Here is an 18088-nt window from a genome sequence, read left to right as displayed (position 1 = left end):
TACAATGTATTCAGAAAGTGAAATATAACCAGCATTTAAATGAGTTCTCAAAACAGAAAAACCAAAAAGTGTTATGCCCATTAGTGAGTACAAAAAGGTCACTCTGAAAAGGCTACATACTCATGATTCCAATCATGCAGAACTGTATGAAGGACAAAATTGTAAATGTAAGAAAAATAAGCCAGTGGTTTCCATAGGCAGGGGAGATGGAGAGCACAATGGAGTCTTACAATACCGAAACTACTCTGTGCATTACAATAGTGGACTCATGCCATCTTGCACCTTTCCAAATCCACAGAATGCATACTACTCGTCGTGATAGCTAAACGTGACTGGCATCTTGACAGGACTTGGAATCATCTAGGAGCCAAATATCTGGTTGTATTTATGAAAATGTTGCAAAAGTTTAACTCAAATTAGAAGATGCGCCCTAAATGCAAGCAGCATCACACTCTACTAGCTAAGGTCAGACTCAATAAAAAATTAAGCATATTAACTGATTTTCCAGTGGTCAGTCATGAAAATATGCATTTGAGTATTATTATACAAAGTAAATAGACTATATTTTGGAATATATGTTGTACAATATATAATTATTATATAATAAATAAATAATATACATCACTTATATTAAAAATACAATAAATAAAATAATATTAATGCTTATAATAATTTAATTTAATGTTTAGATTGATAACATATTACATATCACAATATTGTATATCTTATAATAATATATTGATATATTATATATAATTATATATAAAATATATTATGTGTTTTTATATTCACATATAACAATAACTAGTGAGAAAATAATCCATGAACTTGAAAGTCGAGGGGGAATCTTATGGGAGGGTTTGAAGAGGCGAAAAGAAGGGGAAAATGATGTAATTACACTGCAATCTTAAAAATAAAATAATAAATTTAAAAATGAGAGAGCAAGCTGGGTTCTGTCCTGCATCTCCCTCTGCTTCTGAAGGATCCACTATAATCAAGTGCTTCCTGCTGCCATGCCGTCCCTGCATGATACACTGAATCTTCAAACTATGAACTAAAGCAAAGCTTTACACTCTTAAGTTCCGTTTCTTGGACATTTTGTCACAGCAATGAGAAAAGTTATCAATGCACCATAAATCCAGTGTGTATGTAATGGAATTATGAAAATTAACTACAGTGATGAGCTTACCAGTCCAGTTTGGACTGCTCATAATAGGGGAGAGAGTACAATCTGGGAGAACATTCTTTAGGGGAAATTTCTATTTCTTCCTTTTGCCGAAACATAAATTTCCTAGATAATTTTTCTCTTAAAAAATCGAATGCAAAGAGAAGTTTCCTTTATGGGGTATAAAGAATACAATTATCTGTGAGTATATAGAAAAATGTTTAAAAGTTGTTGATAGCCATTATTCTAGTTGAGAAAATTAATGGTTGTGGATTCTCCTCCTCAGATAACCAAAACTTAACTAGGTTTCCGATACCACATGTGGTTCACCTCTTTTGAGCAGTTCATGAGTCCAGTTTGAGAACTGTTAGTTATGGCCAAGGTATGCATGCCATTTCTGCTCCCTTATGGTTATCATGCCACAGTGGTCACTGTGGTCATTCACAGGCAGATTGTTGGTTGCCTCCCTCCTTTAGAAGCATCCATGGTACCACCTGGTACATTGAAAGCTAGTTCTCAGGGAAGGAGAATTCAAGTCAGTTCTAGCTCATTGGTACCGGGGCCCTGTTTCTAGAGTCACCAGGGGTAACAAGCAATGGGCTGTGTGTTTAAGGAGTCTCTTGGACAACCCTGATCAGCAACTCAGAAACCAGAAACTCAGTCCAGATAGAAAAACTTTATTAAAACTATATATGTCCAAATATGAACTGAATAAAGAGTACACCAATAAGCATGCCGAAGGGAATGAGGGAAAACCTTTTGGAGCCTCAACCCTGCAAAAAACTATTGGCAATAGAGGAAAGTCAAAATTGGGAGAGGTGGTCTTCCCTGGGCAAGAGTTGATTGTCCAAGGTCAAATGGTCAGCCCTGGGCACATACATGAATGTAACCTTATCCTGATTGACCAGAGAGGCCTAGTATCTGTAAAATGGATTAACCTGCATTCACAGAAAGTAGCATTTACTTGCTCAATATGTCCCCACAACACCTGTGTGAAATCAATTTTTTCAAAGAAAAACACCATTCTTGGTTGATAAGTCAGTCAGTTCAGTTGCGGGAGGAGGTGCGTTTCCACTTTACAGCATACATGGATCTACCATTTCTGTTCCTGTACTACCTCTGAAAGGCTGACAAAGAGGAAAAGTATCAACCGTTGTATCAGGAGACAGTAGATTACATAATTCTAAATTGCATCTTCTTGATGAAATCTCCTGGGCTTGTGAAGTCCCTTCACCACGTGACACAGGAAAAAGGAACAACAAGTAAGAGATATCTCAAGGACAGCACAGAGAAGACATTGAAGTTATTATAGAAAAAGGTCAACCAAACTATGCCAGCGCTGAAGGGCAATAATTTCCATGAATGCTGGGGTATATTCAGCTGCTTGACTTCATTTTTCCACTGGTGATATGTTGTGGTAAATCTCCAACCCAATAAGCCTGTGCAAGGAAAACACAACTCAATTAATATGAATACAAGCTGTGTGCCTTGATTGGGCATATATACCACTACACTACTCTATTCCCCAGCTAGGAGATCCCTTATAACTTACAGTTTCCCTAGGCCATGTGCTTCTGCTCCATTTTCCTTCCACCTCCTCCTCCTCTTAAGTCTTCCTTTCTCTCCTTCCTCTTCTAGTTCTCCCCCTCCCTCTCTCCTTCTCTCCGTAAAACTTTTTAGCTCCAACTTCCTTTCCACTGTCCAATCACCTGCTCTAGCCTTTACAAGTTAAAATGGAGAGAAGGTTCACTTGAAGTCACCTGAGTAGTGATTCACTCCTCGTCCCAGTCACCCCCTCTTGGGAAAGCAGAATTAGCATCAAAGTATTAGTATGGCACCAAGGGAATTCACACCAGTGACGAAGTTTCCAGGGACAAGGAGGGCATTTATGTTTACTGTACCCGTGGTCTTTTTACTTCCCTAAAGAATCCCCTTGTTTCTGTGAAGGCTCAATCCCCAGTATAGGGTTGGTGGAAGGGGGAGCACCCTCATAGAAGCAGGGGGAGAGGGAGGGGATGGGATGGGGGTGTCTAGAGGGGGAACCTAGAAAGGGAATAACATTTGAAATGAAAATACATAAAATATCCAATAAAATGATATTAGTGATAACTTAATTAAGTTTGCAAAGCCTCCAGGGCCTCAGCTTCACTGCCAACCTCCAGATGAAAAAAAAAATTCCAGTGGTCAGAAGGGCCTGTAAAAGTGGGAGATCACTGGGCTGGGGATTTAGCTCAGTGGTAGAGCGCTTACCTTGGAAGCGCAAGGCCCTGGGTTCGGTCCCCAGCTCCGGAAAAAAAAAGAACCAAAAAAAAAAAAGTGGGAGATCACACTTTTTTACACTAAAGACCTAAGAACTAGCAAGGAAAAAAGCTAAACGCTGCAGTTCAGAAGCCTTTGGCTAAGTGGACAGCAATACAATGAGAAGTATTATTTTTGGTGCCAAAAAAATAAAAGAATAAGCTGGAAATATTGCATCATTAAAAATAAAAGTTGACGAAGGAGAGAAAATCAGTTGCATTATCCAGCATGTGTTGTTTTATTATTTTATATTTGCTAACTGTATATTCTCAATCTAACACTAAGCTCAGGGTAGTTACCCAAAATAAGAAGCATTTCCCCCAAACTCAATCACCATGTGTAGTAAAACCAGCTTAAACTTAACTTCAACTAGCTTATGAATGAAAGACTCAGACTATAGTTATTTTATTTGGCTTTGACAATTGCTCGGGGTAAACCCTAAGCTACTTTTCTAACTGCTGGCTTGGCTAATTCCCCAGTAACGTACTCCAAATATTCGCTGTTTCTCCTGGTCTTGTGCTCAAGGTCCATCTCCTCCCATGGCTGCTTTCTCCTCTCTCCTGCATCCTCTCCCCTTTTCTGCAAACAGGTAACTTAAAACCTGCCTAATTCTAATCCCTCCAGAGTAAATGGCTATTGCCATTTTTATTTAACCAATAGTTTTAAATTTGGGAACAAAGTTTGCACAACAAAAGCAGTAAATGTGAGAGTTCACTAGTAGCCAACTAGACCTCCTAGTGCAGAATTTAGCATTGCAATACATAGCAACAGCCTAACCTCAAACAATCTTGTATGGAAATAATCTTTTCTTTTTAATTATTTGCTTTATCTATGTATCATCTTTCTAAGAAGAAAGCTTTTATTAAAAGTCTGTGTGTGCATGCACATAAACACATGTACACATACACAAGAAGAGCAGTATTAGTGGTAATTAATTAATAAAAGTATTTCCTGCTATGCTTTTAGTGAATGAACATCATGTCATTTCCAATAGCTCTTGAGTACTATTTCTTCGGTGAAAGTAGGCAGATTATATGCAATACAAACTTTTCTTTTACCCAATATTAGCTGAGTGATGGCCAAATATTCTGTGATAAACTAGTATTTCCCAAGGAATCTCAAGAGATTCTCTGAGGCCCTATTGCACAGAACCCTCAGAGTAAATGATAGAAAAATGCACTCCACAGAAGGGAATCCCAAATCCTATGGGAGTTTTCAACAACTTTCAGCCCTTCCTCCCTGTCTTGTACATGTGAACCTAACAGGAACACTAACATGTAATATCAGCAATTAAGTTAGACTTAGGACTTCCAAGTTTCCATGAGCATATTGCGTGCTGAATTCCAATATTTTAATAGCAGTTTGACAGCTGCTCAAAATGTTTAAGGACTTGCACAGAATCTTCTTCTTTCTACTGAACCAGTTGAATCATACCACAAAACAATGGGTTTGAGAATTGGTCCGACCCTGCAATGCCAGACTTTAATAGTTGTGCTAACCTCTGAAGTTACTAGTTGCTGCCATCTCATTTCCATTATCGTTTTCTACTTTCTGTTGCACAAGGGGAAGGAAATGGCAAAATGGCATTCAAATCACTGAAATCTGATGGGAAATCTCATACAAACATTGTCCATCTCCGGTTTGCTCATTAGTTCTTAGTTTATTTCAGGCCATTGCTGAAGGTGAGCAGACAATGGAAAACCTGTGCATTTAGAGGTCTTTGCAAGGAATGAGCATGCTTCACTCTCTCCTAATTAATAATGAATGCTTCTTTTTACCAGCTAGATATAAATCATTTATCACTATTATAAATTCTATGGTTATCAATTGGAAAATGGCCTACCCCTGTTGATATTTAAACATTTATAACACATATTTACATATAATTATCACCTATGAAATTAGGTAGATTACATAAATTACAACTTCTCTTTTACCCATTGTGAACTCAGTGCTGGCCAAATATTTTATAATAAACTAATATTTCCCCTCAGAATCTATAGTAGAATAGGGCACACTTGCAAGTGTCCTACTAACTTCTTGGAATTTCACTTTTTAGGGTTGTTTTAGGAGTCACAGGGTAGCCCAGGATGACATGGAACTAAGTATCTAGCCCATGTTGTCTTTGAATTTGTGACAATCTTTCTGTCTCAGCCTCCCAACTGTTAAGATTATAGTTGTAAGTCATCATTCCTAGCTATAACTGAAAATGAAGGTTTTGTGGAACTCCTTAAACATTTTGAGCACTATGTAGAGTTTTGAGCGATTGGAATTCAATATGTGATATGCTTGTGGAAAAGTTTAGATCCCAAACATAACTTAATTGCTAATTTTAGATATGAATATGCCTATTAACTTCACAAGTTTAAGACAGAGAGAAGGGCTGAAAGTCATTGAGAACTCCCATAGAATTTGGGAGTCCCTTCTGTGGAGCACACTTTTCTGTCATTCACTTTCTGAGATTTGTGTGCAATCAGGTGTCAGTGTTGTGCCAATTTGATGGTGCACAAAGCTGGTCAAAGTCTCCACAGAACTGGTTGGAAAATTACTGCTCAAATAAGACACGGGGAAGAGGTCTTTAGCATGAAACCAAAGAAAAATGCAGACCAATAGAACAACTGCTACAACACAAGCTGGAAGAGGAGTCATCATGAGAAACACCTGGACATTTCCTTTTCTGCAAATGTAGCTTCTCTTTAAAATCTGGTGCACTGTCTGAGAAATAGACCATAATCCCATAAATAACTTCCCACCCATGACTTCTATTTTTAATCCTTTGTCTGTTTAGCAGTAGGGCTCGCCATAGTGTACATGTGGTGGTCAGAGCACAGCCTGCAGAAGCTGTTCTCTCCTTCCACCACTTTGCTCCCAAAAGACCGAACTCAATTCTTCAGACACAGAAGCAATTTCACTTAGCTACCAAGCCATCTCACTGCCCCAGTGACTCCTACTTTTATTACCTGCAAAGATATCTGCCTGAAGGACTTTAAAAATGGACTCTAAGAAGCTCAAAAGTGAAGCTTATTTAACTTTTGTCTCCAGTGTCACACACGCTTCTTTATATGCAGGATGTTAAATGCCAGGCACGCCACTTCAGAGACATGGGAGACTTAGACCAAAACATTAAGTGACAAGCCTTACAGCATCCTAGAATCACCATGTCAACCGTGCAGATGCTATTTGATTCTGACCTTCCCCCAGGCTCCTTCAGAAGAGAATCCTGTTTTTTGGAAGGAGCCTTGAGGAAATAAGAGGTGAATAATGGCTATAATGGCTATGCTTCCCATTCCACCCATGAGGAAACAGGAACATTTACAACCCTGCCGGAAGTACTGGCCCTTCACTGTTTGAGCAGGGTTAGAATCTGGAGCCTCTTGATTGTTTGATAATTATGAAATAGTGAACTGTGATTGTCTCTCAACTAGCCAAGAGCATGAGTGAGACACCGCAGGAGGAAATAGAGTTAAGGGTAAGGAGAGGGGCAAAGACACCTATAATTTTCCCCCAAGAGTTATATATAATTTTACAAGAATGTTGATGCTTACTTAGAAAAAAATTAAATTTTCTCTAAATTATAATTCATAATATTTGATATCTGTGATGACAAACACTTGAGGATTTATCCCACTGTATTAACCCTTCCATTCTCTGCATCCCATGTGAGTACCTTTTAGTTTTCTCCTTTCTGACACTACCTGCCAGGAAAAAGCAGTAGTCCCACAAGTCAAAGGCTCAGGTATAAATGACAACACTCAATTCCAATGCTGTGTGTGACTCTTCCCACCGCTGATAAAAGCATCTTGAGTGAAGAGGGGCTTATCTTGGCTTACGGTTTTAGCAGAATTTCAAGCCAACAGAACAGGGAAGGCACAGTGGCAGAAATAGTTATTCATCCATGGCAAATCCCTTGTAGGATGGGAGGACTCATACATGACATTCAGTTCAGAAAGTAGAGAAAGTTGAATTAGGAGGAGCTATATCTTCAAGGGCCCAAAATGACGTACCTTTACCAGTCAAGTTTCACTTTCTTAAATGTCTCATATCTACCAGTCAGTACATCCACCTATGGACCAAGTTACCAAACACACAATCATTTGGGGACATTTGAAAGTAGAGCAGGTGGTAAGACAAGGCCAGATCTCCTGTGTTCATGATCAATCGAGAATAAATCAGAGGTTCCTACAACTAATAATTTTGGTTTAACTACAGAAAGTCCAAGTCAGCAGGATCTATTGAGAAGAGACAATAGAGCTATGAGAGACGTGCCTTCAAACACCCCTGCCCTCTCCACCTGCCCAGATCCTCCTCATCCACCTCTCTTCCAATGTCTTAATTCTCTGCTCTAGGGTTTTTCTGGAAGTATCACTCTTCAGGCATGATTTACTAAATCATTTTCCATTTGATTAAATCAACCTCCAGCTTCTCTCTTCTCTCTGAAGTCAGAAGATGACGCTAGAATGTTTTAATATTCTCATCCCTTGTTTGGTTCCACTTGCAAGTGTTCTATGTTCTGAGGCTGCAGAGGGAACCCAAGCCTTGAATCAACTCATTAATTCCTGAATGGTATGTCACTTTGGAGAATGGAAAATATAAGAGCTTCAGAAGAAATGTATTTGGAGATGAACCAAAGAACAACTATGGTTGTATAATTTCAGAAAACAGCAATAAGGAGGTAGATGTGAGGTAGATGATAGCAGCATACACAGGTAACCATCAAAATCAGAGATATGAAGCACATTTTTTATTTAGGCATATAAATATATTTGTCTAAGAGCACTCAAAACACCGAAACATGGACATACAGAGATGTGCATGCATGCACACAAATAAGTGTAAACATGTATACACACATATATATGCAAACAAACATAAGCATATACACATTTAACACATATACAAATACACGCACACATGTACATACACAAACCTGCACATACTTGTATACACACTGTGATGACTACTCTTGCTATAAACTTAATTATATTTGTAATTAACTAAACTGAAGCAACTGGAAACACTTGTGAGAGACATTTCTTATTAAGTCTATGAAGTGAGAAGTACAAACTTTAATCTGGGCCACCCCTTCTGCTGGCAGCCTATATATAGGACATGGAAGAAGGAAGTCCTTTGTTCTTAGCATGTTTGCCCTCATGCTTGCTGCCGAGTCCATTTCTGCACTAGCAGTAGAGCCTATTTTCTTAAGCTTCCAGAGTATATTGAAGACTAGCTGAGACATACAGTCATTGGCTGAACAAATGCTGAATTCCTGAATTTGAATTTTCAGTTGGTAGAAAATGTTTGTTGGACTAGAAGGACCTGGAAGACATTCTAATAGATAGATAGATAGATAGATAGATAGATAGATAGATAGATAGATAGATAGATAGATAGATAGATATAGATAGATATAGATAGATATAGATAGATAGATGATAGAGATAATAGATGATAGACAGTTATTTCATCTAGAGATGAACACACATATACAAGCACATACACACACATATATACACATGTGTGTTAGCCATATTCGTACATTTGGAAATGCACCTCTTCGGCTGTCCTCCAAACCAGTTCAGGAATACTACTGATAACAACAACTATTTTATGCTTTCATGTCTAAGATCGAGTAAGCTAAGACAAGACACCATAGTATTAATTAAGACCCTGTACCAATCCAAGTGATTACTACAAGTACATTACTTATAGTTCAGGAGAAAAATAGAGAATTTTTTAAAAATTTCATAGTTTATAAAATACACATGAAATTTCTGATATTAAGTTATTAGATAATAAATCCCTAGTCTACATGTTACTTTAAATGAGTCATGGGATAAAATATTTTCTTCTATCCCTACAGTAAATCCAAAACATATAATTTATTTACCGTAAATCAATAACAGTTTGATACCTGGAGGCATGAATCAATTAGTAAGTCCCAGTTAATACTTCTTGAAATGTCAATATAGAAATCATTAAAGGCAGATTCTAATAATGTCTGATGAAAGCTCTACAAATTAACTCCTTACCTGATAGCAGTATTCAAGAGGACATGGCAACTTCTGACACACAAAAGTAAATGCACTTTTGTGCGTTAGGTGAATTCCAAAGTGTACAGACTGGAAACTGAGCACTCTGCAATCATTCTCTTTTTCTATAACCTTGGACATGAGAACTCGTGATGGAGGGGTTAGAAGACAGAAAGCATTATGAAGCCTAATCCTCTGTATAGTTTTACTTAAGCGTGCTCTAATTAGATGAAATTAAATACTATGTGCTTTAATCTTAAAGAAGAAAATTGACTTGCAGAAAAGAAAATGTGTAAAAGACTTTACCTTTTTCTTTCCTTATTTTTGACATTATAATAGAATCACATTATATCTCCATTCCATTTCCTTCAACCCAAGCCTCCCATATACCCATCATGGTTCTCAAAATCATGGTCCCAGTTTTCATTAATCATTGTTTTGTGTGCGTGTGCATGTGTGTGCATGTGTGTGCATGTGTGTGTAACCTGCTCTGTCTGTTATGTTACAAATATTTATGTTTTCCAGGGTGAATATTTGGTAATGGATAACCAGTTGGTATGGTGGGTGCAGTAGGGCATACATACCTCACTGGTAAACAATAGCCCTCTTAATTAGACTTAAGACATAAGGGGGAAAACATACTGGTTCTGTAAAACTAACTAACCAGTACTATTAAACTCATATATCTTGGAGGGGAGCCTACCACCACCAATTTGCTAAACCATGATAATCCCTAACTGCATTCTAAATACTTTTTCTTGTGCCGACAGATAGCATAGTCCTCACCTCTCATCAAGGAACCTACTCTTTGGAACATAGAGAGGTCATCACAGAAAACGACAACCAATATAAGTGCAGAGTCCTAAGCCACTACCTAAAGACTATATATGGACTGACCCTGGACTCTGACCTCATAGGTAGCAATGAATATCCTAGTAAGAGCACCAGTGGAAGGGGAAGCCCTGGGTCCTGCTAAGACTGAACCCCCAGTGAACTAGACTGGTGGGGGGAGGGCGGCAATGGGGGGAGGGTTGGGAGGGGAACACCCATAAGGAAGGGGAGGGGGGAGGGGGATGTTTGCCCGGAAACCAGGAAAGGGAATAACACTCGAAATGTATATAAGAAATACTCAAGTTAATAAAAAAAAAGTAAAAAAAAATAAGTGCAGAGTCCTGCAATCCAATCCCAGTGGATACATCTAAAAAACAACTTCCACACTTACACCTCAGGAAACTCAGAAGAAACATTGAAAAGAGTGTAAGGGCCTGAAGACCAAGGAGTTTGCTGTGAAGATGCATCTCTTCTAGTAATGTGAGAAGCCACACACATGGTCTTACCAACATGACTACCTAAACATAAGCTGAAAACGTACAATAGGCATACCAGACTGGGGCCTCAACCTTACAAAAGTACTATAGGCAGCTAAGGAATGCTGAGAGTGGGAGAAGTACTCATATTCTCTCTCAGTTTTGTTCTGTTTTTACTAAAACATATCCTGTGGTACATACTATTTAAATCGATTTTATTCCTTACTGTGAAGTCATTTTGGGGTATATGGTTTATTCACAAGTGTAAGTGTTGGTGTGTAAGCACATGTGATGTTTGTCCATCCATGCATGCCTGTACCTGCAGAAGCCATAGGTCAGTGTTGGTTAACTTCCTCTATCTGTTTTACCTTGGCTACCCCTCTAGCTCCTCAACTTGCCCTTTTATTATTCATGTTACTCGATAATAAATATTCATTTGAGCTTATTTTTTAAACTTATCACATAACAATATGAAATTATCCATCAATACATATCCCTTGGGGTTTTTCCCATGATTTTACTGTTCTCAATTTCTATGAAAAAGGAGGCTCTATACAGTTTGGAACAGTTGCTTGTGGTACAGAATTGGGTGAATTTCTCGGCTGTCAGAGCAGAGGAATGTCTTGTATTTCTCCTGAGTGCCTCCTCAGTTGGAAATTTCTACAAGAAAGCCTGTAGTCAGCATTATTTTAGCAGAAGAGAAAGTGATGTGAGGAGTTCAGCATGGTAGTGTGAGTGAAAAAAAAAAATAGGGACAATTGTCAAGAGACAGCAGTTCTTGGTTTCAGCCCAGGGAGCAACCGGGTTTTGTGGGAATCCAAGTGAGTCAACAGGGGAAATGAAGAACAGAAACAGAAAATGTGATGTGAGTTATGAAATTGCATCTACTCTTGCTGAGATGAAAACTATGGCAGGCATTTCTGTTCCTTACATAAAGCCTCTTGCTACCTCCCCTTTCTTCCAGGCCAAATAGCATAAAGAAGCAGTGCTATATGGATTTCACAGGCGGTAGTCCTACACTTGAGAATATAAACTATTTTTAAAATAGAGCAAATAGCAGGTGAAGAGGCCATGGTTGGAGAGAGTGGCAGCTGTAGAAACAAAGAACGATGTGATCTCTCAAGGCGTTGCTGCTGCTTTCTGTAGTGGTTACATTAACTGAAGCATTCATTGACCATGGCTGTAACTGAGGTCTTAATGGAAAATCTGACCTGGCAAGAGGAGCGTCTTTTCCTGGGTAATTATGAAGTTATTCATTTGTTTTATTATTATTATTATTATTATTATTATTATTATTATTATTCGTTGAAAACCTCACATACATATACAATATATGTTTATCATATCTAACCCTCACTTCCTAGCACTAGACACCCTCAGGACCTCCAGTCTTAAATCCTTTCAACTCTGTGTCATCCTTTTGTAATTTACTGTTTACTTATGTAACTCTCTAGTCCAATTTATGCTGCCCAAATGGGCGCGGATGGGAATAATTCACTGGGGCATGAAGATACAAAAGAAAGAAACATTTTTCTTTTCTCCTTCATTCATACTTTCTGCCATGATTCAGAACTAGTGGGTGAGAATGGAATAATCCTCCTGGCCTGTCAAAAATAAAGGACAAACGGTCTTCTAGACTGAAGGGTTGGCATTCAACCACGAGCTAATTCCTATAAAGATTGCCACTTCCTATAAGACAAGAAAAAATAAGTTCTATTCCTTTCAGCCACTAGAGTAAGGTTTTCTGTTATATAACAATGAATGCATCTTTAACTAATCAAGTAGAAATCATATGTTAGCTTACTAGAGTACACTTACTATAATTATCCTTACAATGCATAATTATATATAAACAAATACAACCTTTTTTATTGGATATATTTCTTCATATGCATTTCAAATGTTATTCCCTTTCCCAGTTTCCTGTCCATAAGCCCCCTATCCCCTCCGCCCCCCCATAAGGGTGGTAAGCTCCCTCTTACCACCACCACCCCCGACATTCCCCTGCATTAGGGGTCCAACCTTGGCAGGACGAAGGGCTTCTCCTTCCACTGGTGCCCCAACAAGGCTATTCTCTGCTACATGTGCAGTTGGAGCCCAGGGTCAGTCCATGTATAGTCTTTGGGCAGTGGTTTAGTCCCTGGAGTCTCTGGTTGGTTGGCATTGTTGTTCTTACAGGGTTGCAAGCTCCTTCAGCTCTTTCAGTCCTTTCTCTAATTCCCCCAAAGGGGATCCCATTATCTGTTCAATGGTTTGCTACTAGCATTCACCTCTGTATTTGACACGCCCTGGTTGTATCTCTCAGGAGAGATCTATATCCAGTCCCTTTTATCATGCACTTCTTCAAATACAACTTTTATTGAACGTTTTCTTTGGCAATTTCATACACATGTAATCTGCATCCTGATTAGTGTAACCTCCTCACTCTCCACTATCCCTCATACCCTTAATATCATCCTTGTATGACACCCCACAAGTCACTTTCCCACATCATGATTTTTGAAGGGCATTGGTGGTGGTGGTGTTTTGAAACCTCAAGAGGTTAACTGTAACCATCGGTGCTACCATGGATTTGGATGTATCTGTTGGAAGTTGGTGGCTTCTCAGTCATGCAAAACTGAAGCAATGGCTACCCTTCCCCCGGGATCTGCCAGTACCCAATGGTTCAGCTAAAGGAAATGGAATCTCAGCAAACCTGTTCTGGATAGCTAATTGACTGTTACAGGTAGTCATGCCTACTGTCATATCATAGCTACAGATGCCTGTGTCATGCCCGGAAGACAATATTTCAAAACTTTCCCCTTATTTTTTGGTTCATGCCCTCTGACCAGTCTTTCACAGCAATTCCAGAACTTTAGGAGATAATAAAAATATTCTGTCTAAGACTGAGCACTCAGCCCTCGTTTGTTGAACAACCATCAATGTTTGCATTCACTGATGTTCATTACCAAAAGAAGCTTCTTTTATGAAGCTTTGGAATATTTGTCTATGAATATAAACATAAATATTTAGAAGGCTCTTTGATAGAACAACAATTTGGCTAAGCAAGAGAAATAAGTTAGAAGAGGAAATCTATATCTACCACTATAAATCCAGTCAAAAACTCATGACTGATCCCACCTGCTGATCTCAAACCTTATTATACTTAAAAGGCACAGAATGGCCACAACACAAACACAGTTAAGAGACTGAATACATCTAATGGTAATGTCATAATAGAGTAATTAAAAAGGAGTTACCAACAAAACCTTCTTCAAAGTCAACACAGAAAAATTTCCTCTGGATCAATACATTATCTCAAATCTTTAAGCACTAAGTTTAGTGAATTATAAACTTAATTCACAAAATTTTTAAGTCTCAAGCTTATGTGTTCATCTTTCTTCATATCAAAACCATGCAACCTAGACCCTGTTTACTACAGCAGAGAATACAAACAATTGCATAAATAAAACCTATTTACATAGCACAAACCACATCTAATATATTTTCCTGTGTGTTAGGATGTTTGAGTCAAAAACTAATTTGCACAATCTGCATAAATTTACATATTATGTTCAAGCACCCTTAACTTCAAGCTTGTAAAATAAAGCCCAATTAATTAATTAGTGTAACCTACTGCAATTGTATTTAAACCCAATAGTCTCAGCATGACACACAGTATATTTTTATACCAATTAATTTAATCACATTCCAGTTCCAGAAAGGCAGATACATAAAGACAAAGAACTAGTGACAGTTATGGAGAGGAAGGTAAAACATAGGAGGTGAAGGTCCCATGTGTATTCAAAATTAACATCAATATTAGAGGTCTGAGTCAAAAAACACACTCTAGAAATGTTAAAGATTGCAAGGCTGTCAGCAACTCTTCTAGAGTTATAAAAGCGATGACCTGCTTGGCTAAATAAATGGCAATTGCTCTCAGTGTAATTCTATGCAAGTGGCATTGCTGAGTGTAATAGAAGACCTGACTGTCTTTCCTGATTACCCCTGTGACCAGTACAGGCTACAATCATGTCTCTTCCTCTGAACATTGCTATTATAATATTAATCAAACAATATACCTCTTAATTGTCTATACTGGCATTTTTACTCTTCAATCTAGTGATAATCTTTAAAAGATCAAACCATGTCCTGGGCTTCCACTGCTTCAGATGCTCCCAGCTCCGTGTTGCACTGGCTTTTCAGGGAGTATTTCAACCAGAAAGCACTTGCAAACCTTCAAAGACAAAGCATCTGGGAGAAACATGGCCTTTCCTAGAAGTGACTTGGAGGACGGGCACACTAACACATATCCAAAGCTGTAGGGCAATCACCTTGAAGATGACCCACAGGTTGGCCATGCCCGGGGCAGGCCGGAAGGAACAACTTCAGGCTTCAAAGACATAAGGCCAATGGTAGGTGGATGCTGAAATGTGTTGAGTGTCAGAAATTATAAAAAGAATAAATAACTACACTATGGTTGAAAAATACATAAAATCTATCGAATCAGAAAGTAGGCCCAATGACTGCTTAAACAGAGCAAAATAGAAAGTTATCAAAAATATTAACATACCCTGCAACACGAAACTAAAAGATGAAAACGGGGAATATAGCTCATTTTGAACCAAATTAAATGACATTGTGGGGGGCACTTAAAAAGTTGTCATGGGGCTGGAGAGATGACTCAGCAGTTAAGAGCCCTGGCTGCTCTTCCAGAGGTCCTGAGTTCAATTCCCAGCAAACACATGGTGGCTCACAACCATCTGTAATGGAATCTGATGTTCTCTTCTGGTGTGTCTGAAGACAGCAACAGTGTACTCATACATAAAATAAATAAATCTCTTTTTTTAAAGTTGTCATCAAAGAGCATCACAAGTATGAAAATGTGAGTTTAAGCTCCAGAATCCACATTTAGAAACACAGACTCTGGAGCATGAGCCACTCTCATCACTGTTTCTTCAGTGAGAAGGGACCAGAAAAAGGAAAATCTCTAGAAGTGCTCAGGTATCCAGGCTTATGCAGTGAGAACATAAGAGAAGGTTTGTCTCATGAAAACATAGAAGTTGAAGACAAACATGCAAGATTGTCCTCTGACCTCCATAGGCACACCATGAACACATGTGCACCTAAGAATGAGTATACACACATACGAACACACAAAAAATACACAGGTACACAACACAGAAAGATAATTTTTAATAAGTGATATTTGTGAAAGTAGATTTTAAGAACAACCTGAGAAAAAGAATAGGGTAGAAAAAGTGTTAAAGAAATAACTGCTAAGAACTGTTTAAAATATTAAGAATATATAGACTCAGAATTGAGCAGACTCCAAATGGGATAAAACAAAGAAGCCTCTCTTAGGCTCATCAGATAGAAATTCTAAACTTGTAACCTCAATAAAAAAGTGTCTTCAAAGAAAAGACAATGGAATGACATCCAAAGATGAAGGAAATAACTCTCACCAGGATCACCACCAACTAGCACATGCTTCAAAGAATCAAATAAATTTCTTGATTTGTTGTAATGGGAGAATTTATGGCCAACACACTGTCATTAAAAGAGATTGTGTGCATATGTGTGCACATGTATATGTGCATGCCTATGTGCATGCATGTGTACATGCATGTACATGAGCATGTGTGCACTCACACACATACAAATTCACAAAAAGGCAAGAAAGAATGACAGACTATCAAAGAAAAATATTTTGCAAACACAAAAAACTGTTTATTGCATGAAATTTTATGTGTGCTGGTTTATAGAGGTCAAAACACGGTATATGGACTTAGGTGACAAACTAATGCATTTTATGTGAGAAAGTTAAGTGTCTGAAAATGTCTGCAACAACTGAAAATGATTACTGACATCATTAATATAACTGAGATGTATATTCAAAACTCCATTATAACTAGAAAAAGTAAATAAAAAGAAAAGGTAGACAATAGATAATGTGTCGATAGCAAGCAAAAAAAAGTCACGAAATGTTTTCATTAAACAGAATAATTCACAGAACAATGTGATAAGAAAAATATGGTGGCTGAGGAAGAATCAGTCCCTGTAGACTCTGTGTGAGTTGCATTTACAGTGTATCAGCTAAATACTACAGCATCAAATTTAATGCTTAATTAAGTATTATGTCAGGCAAATAAAATAACAATATACACTGTCTTATAAGAGACACACTCTCTAAATGTAAGAAAACAAAAAGTTCAAGTTAAAATGTTGAGACGTTAAGGAGACTGACCCAAGAACCCAGAGGGAAAATAGAGCCTCAGACATAGGAAGCCACAGAGCAAAATAAAACCAAAGAAACCTGTTTTTCAATGAATGAATACCCCTCAAAACAAATAAACAATAAACTCTTCTAAGCAATAAACATTGTTAGAAAAGTTTTCCATGGAAAATCGATCGAAAAGGAAAGAGTCAAAATTTGTTTTCTTTATTAATATACCAGCTGTCCGTGTAGGTCAGAGTGACCTAGAAATCACCATCTTCTAGCTTCTGCCTCCATAATTGCTGATCATCGATTTGTATAAAAACTCATGCTGCTTAATCACAGTCTTTATATGATATGGACCCAATAACAGGATCTCAAAATAAAGCAAATATCAATGGCAATACTAATAAGAAGCCTTGACACAATTTTTAATAGACAACAGTAAGAATAAATTTAAATCAGAAAAAGTATATAATTATGAAAACCAATTGATCTGACAAAAAAAGGATAGTACATTCCACATGAAAAATTCAGACACATTCATCAGCCTACATCTACAGATGCTCAAACTCACTGAGTATTGAGCTGTGACATAAGCAATGACATCTAGGTATGTAGTAATCCAATGTATACTGTCTGACCACAAGGAAAATAACAAAGAAATAACATATTTCAGGAAATAACAAAGCATGCTTTTGAACAATTAATGACTAAATATCAACTTAAAATGGAAAATGCTAAGAGTGGATAAAGAGGATATGATGTATTAGAACTTGCATGATGCAGCCTAACCATTAATAAACAATAAACGAAAACTTTGTAAAGATCAGTGAATGAAGCATTCACTGCGAATTGTTGAAACATGAAGTTAAATTGAACCAAACGAAAAAAATAAATAAATAAGGGCTGGAGAGAGTGCTCGGTGTAAACTCATTGCTGCATAAACACGAAGAGCTAAATCTGCATCTCCTGCATCCACAGAACAGAGCACAGGCCTGGAGCATCGGTGCTGAGGAACAAACATGGAGAAACCCTGGGCAGCCTGGAAATGGAAAGTTCCTCAATCCATGAGAGAATTTGTCTCAACAAT

At 37.9% G+C, this 18088-nt stretch overlaps 2 long non-coding RNA genes across 2 annotated transcripts; one reads left to right on the top strand and one right to left on the bottom strand.

Annotated features, from left to right (window-relative positions):
* Nucleotides 1-957: 957 nt before the first annotated feature.
* On the bottom strand, nt 958-8406 carry LOC134482995 (uncharacterized). Its single transcript, XR_010059778.1, has 3 exons — nt 7778-8406; nt 7468-7692; nt 958-2604 (listed from the first exon to the last, which is right to left on the bottom strand). It is a non-coding gene; the product is annotated as an uncharacterized LOC134482995 (long non-coding RNA).
* Nucleotides 7943-11922, top strand: LOC120098221 (uncharacterized). The gene is made up of 3 exons (XR_005496330.2): nt 7943-8026; nt 10263-10409; nt 11764-11922. It is a non-coding gene; the product is annotated as an uncharacterized LOC120098221 (long non-coding RNA).
* The last annotated feature ends 6166 nt before the right edge of the window (nt 11923-18088 follow it).

This window comes from Rattus norvegicus, chromosome 18 (genome assembly GCF_036323735.1).
Source record: "Rattus norvegicus strain BN/NHsdMcwi chromosome 18, GRCr8, whole genome shotgun sequence".
Classification (NCBI taxonomy): domain Eukaryota; kingdom Metazoa; phylum Chordata; class Mammalia; order Rodentia; family Muridae; genus Rattus; species Rattus norvegicus.
Note: the sequence above shows the minus strand (reverse complement) of the source record. Positions and strands in the feature narration are given on the sequence as shown.